General features: G+C 33.7%; 1 pseudogene; it reads left to right on the top strand.

The window, feature by feature from the left end:
• The first annotated feature begins 3,106 nt into the window (after positions 1-3,106).
• Positions 3,107-4,016, top strand: LOC103204395 (annotated as a pseudogene).
• The last annotated feature ends 232 nt before the right edge of the window (positions 4,017-4,248 follow it).

Raw genomic sequence — 4,248 nt, 5'->3', positions numbered from 1 at the left:
CTGATTTGAAACCATACTATGTTCCCTTGTTTTGTTTGAACAACTGCCTCTTGGTCTATGTGCAGGTTGTGCATGAGCACTATGCAGTGTTCTGGAATTGCCATTCTTCACAATGTTATGCATAATTTATTATGATCCACAGGAGCTCTGGTAGCATACTGCCTTAAGGACTTGACTGCTAACCAGAAGGCTGGCAGTTCAAACTTACCAGCCACTCCTCAGAACGAAGGTTGGGCAATCTACCTCTGTAGTGATACTGGGGCAAGATCTGGCTCAGTTGGAAACCCAATGAGGGATTGTTATGAGTCTGGTCTGACTCTATGGTACATAAAAACAACAACATTATGATCTACACAGATAATCCTTTGCTTACTCAATAAGATACAGGTCAACTTCTTTTTGGTATTCTCTGTTTTCAGCCAAGATCTATCTGACATCAGCAGTGATGTCCCTTGTTCCATATCCTCTTCTAAATCTGGCTTGAATTTCTGGAAGTTTCCTGTCAATATATTATAGCATCTGTTTTTCCATTATCTTCGCATAATTTTACTTTTGTGTGATATTGATATAATTCAATAATTTCTGCACTCTGTTGAATCATCTTCCTTTGAAATGGACACAAATATGACTCTCATCTGGTCATTTAGATAGGAAGCTGACTGACAAATTTCTTGTCATAGAAGAGTAAGCACTACCAGCATTGTATCTGTTTGCTGAAGCGTCGCTTATTTCTTTTAAATTGAGTTTAAGTATTATGGAGTCTCTTCTTTTAATAAGATTGCTTTCATATGTTATTGATATCCTTGCATGGTGGTCTTCAAAGGATATATTCCTTACTTTTTTTTTTTTTCCCCCTTTTCTTTTTTTAATTCTAAGTAAGAACATTCCCTTGAGACAAGTAAGAGCAGTGTACTAAAAGATTCAAGATTTTGTAATCTCAAAAACTACAAAGCATACTATTGTGCTTCTCATATAGGTCAGAAACATCTAAGTAAGTGATTAGCTTGAAATATTTTCTATTATTTTTAAAGGAAATATGGGTACTTTGTATATAACAAGGAAATATGCTCCAAATCTAATATAACAATTGGAAGAACATTATGTCATTAAAAAATAAAAATTAAAAAAAAAAAAATCCAAGAGAATAAATGAAAGAACCAAGCTCTTGTCACATTAATAATTTTTAGCTTACATATCCTGAATCTTTGTTGCTGGTCCTAATGTATTTTTGGATGAGAGTACTGGAGAAAAGAATGTGTTAAAACACCATAAAATATCTGATGGAAATGCAACATTCAGAAATGGCCTTTGTTCTGGGACTCATGTCATGGGTAGACAGTTGGAGATGACATTGCTACTAAAGACAATAAGGTCTGGGAAATTTTGTATTTTAATTTTAATAATGTTAATGTTATTGAATTAAGCTGGAATAAGAAATTGGTTCTTTTTAAATTATTGAAATAGTATGACATGGGGCTGAACCATTTATTATTTACTTTTTTATAGAGCAAACACACTACTGATTAATTTGAATGTTATACTGAAAGAACAATTGTGTAATCTAATAAGAACTTGTGAACATTCCATTTAGTGAGAATAAAGCTGTGGGTAGAGATCCTTTAGAGCATCTAGCATATTATGAGAAATACATTTTATTAAATGAGTATGTAACTTTCTCTTGATAATTGCAATGTATTCGCTGCCCTGATATTGCAGTGGTCAAGCTCTCAAGGTCCACAATTTGGACCCACCAGCAGCACCTCAGGAGAAAGATATGGCAGCCTGCTTCGCTGAAGATTACACCATGGAAACACTATGAGACACTTCTGCCTGATCTGTAATATTGCTTTGAGTCAGAATCTACTGGATGATGATGGATTTGGTTTTGAATTTCTTGTATACATGATCATTGTGAGTATTGTGTAATATGACATTGAAAAGGTGAGTTTGTCTTCATTTTGGGAAAATTCCCTTCATATTTATTAACCAATATTAATTTATTAAATATCACTTAAATATTTCATGGGGAGCTCTGGTGGTGTAGTACCTAAGACATTTGACTGCTAATCAGAAGGCTGGTGGTTCAAATCCACCAGCCACTCCTCAGAAGGAAGATTGGGCAATCTACTTCTATAGTGATACCATCTGGAAACACAAGGAGGGGTAGCTGTGAGTCAGGTCTGACTCTACAGCAGTGAGTTTGGTTTTTGGTTTTGGAAGTATTTCATGTAAAAGCTTATTTTAATTCCTTAAAAAAAAATTTCTTCCTTTAAATTATTATGACAGGCCCAGTAGTTTATGGAACTGTAACATTGGTGGAAAATATATGTCCATTTTATATCACCTGACAAGAATTTCAATGGAATAATGAAAATATGGAATAAGCAAATATTCCATATTTGCTTATTCAATGGAATAAGCAAAATAATGTTGTTATGAAAAGTGGGCATAGGAATATAACTTCTGAAAAATTTTAGAATTTTAGTGAGAGCATGAATTCTCACTGTACATAGTCTAGAGAGGTTTCATATCAATGTTTGTTTTTTTATTATTTTAAGACTTCTCAGCTGACATTTGAGTTACAGAAGAACAAAATCTATCAGAAAAAAATAAACACAGATAAACATATTCACTTAGTAAAGTAGAATGACTGACCAACATGCAAAATAATTTAATGTAGATTCGAAATAATCATCAAACATATGGAAGTTAAATTTGAAAACAGTATGTTTTTGTTATTTTTTCTTTTTGTTTTCAGTAGTAATCCTACAATAACAAAACACTATTTACTTTTTTATGAATTTAAAAAATGAAATATTTTATTTCTCTGCAATGTTTGTATATATGAAGAGGGAAAAACTGAACTCTTAGAGTTGTATTTGATCAGTTAAGTTTTGAGTAAAAATTAAGTAGAGACATTTTTCTAGTTTGCTACTGTTGCATAGCAGAATATTGGGGTAGATTAACTTTGAGTAGCAATCTGTGTATAGGGAATTTCTAAAGAAATAGGTATCTTATGCAGCTCTCTAAGCTTTAGTTCTTTTTTTTTAAATTCTTTGTATTTTAAAATAGCAGTCAGCTACAAGAAACAACACAACTTTATTTGATGACCTTTATTATTCTTGAGCTGACAGATGATTCACAACTACAAGTGGACATTTTTCTTCTTTTTATTTTCATCTGTATGTTGAGTATCACTGGGAACCTAGCTATCATCACCCTCACTCTGCCGGATTCACATTTCCAGCTGTCCATGTACTTCTTTCTCTGACATTTCTTATTTTTATATGTATGACAGTCTGTATTCTCAAATTTCTTGTTAGCATAGCAACAGAGAAACAATTGTCTTACAACTATTGTGTAGCACAAATGTTTTTCAGTTTTTTTGGAGGTAACAGAATTTGTCCTTCTGGCCACTAAGTCCTATTCCTATGACTGCAACGTGACCATCTGCAAACCCTTGAATAATATGAACATTATTAACAGCAGAGTCTACAACCAGCAGATCTTTGCTTCATGATTGGCTAGTTTCCTAATAATTTTTTCACTTCTTCTTATGGGCTTCCAGCTTGATCTCTGTGCAGCCAACACTGTAGATCATTTCTTCTGTTATATTTCTTCTCCACTACAGCTCTCTTGAACAGACACATATATAGTAGAACTAAGGAAATTTCTCTCAGCCATTTTGATGCTCCTGGTTACTCTGTGTTAGTGGGTCTCTCCTACACAAACATCATCAGGGCTATTTTGAAAATACCTTCTGCTCAACAGAGAAAGAAGGCCTTTTCTACTTGTTTTTCTTACATGATCATTGTCTCCATTTCTTATGGCAGCTGCATCTTCATGTATGTGAAACCTTCTGCAAAGGAAAGGGTGTCTTTAAATAAAGGATTAGCTCTGTTCAGTACTTCTGTTTCTTCCATGTTAAATCCCTTCACTTGTATGCTGAGAAACAAACCAGCAAAAGATGCTTTTAAACACAGGGCCAAAGGATTGACATTTTCTCAATGAAGTGAATAACTTCAATGAGATTACTAAGGTTATGAGTAGAAGAACAAGAAAGGCAGAGTGTCTCACAGAGGTCTTCTATGCCTATATTCAAAATAATATTGCATATTTTTCTTGAATTATAATTTTCACCGTGATCTACTTAATTGCCATAGCCTAATTTTCACCTTTATTTTTTCTTATGCTTGTTGTTGTTGTTGTTGGTATGTGCCGTCGAGTCGGCCCCGACTCATAGCGACC

The sequence above is a fragment of the Orycteropus afer genome, unplaced genomic scaffold, assembly GCF_000298275.1.
Source record: "Orycteropus afer afer isolate SDZICR_OR568_19922 unplaced genomic scaffold, OryAfe1.0 scaffold00247, whole genome shotgun sequence".
Taxonomy (NCBI): Eukaryota; Metazoa; Chordata; class Mammalia; order Tubulidentata; family Orycteropodidae; genus Orycteropus; species Orycteropus afer.
The sequence above is the reverse complement of the archived record's forward strand: the minus strand, read 5'-3'. Positions and strand labels throughout refer to the sequence as shown.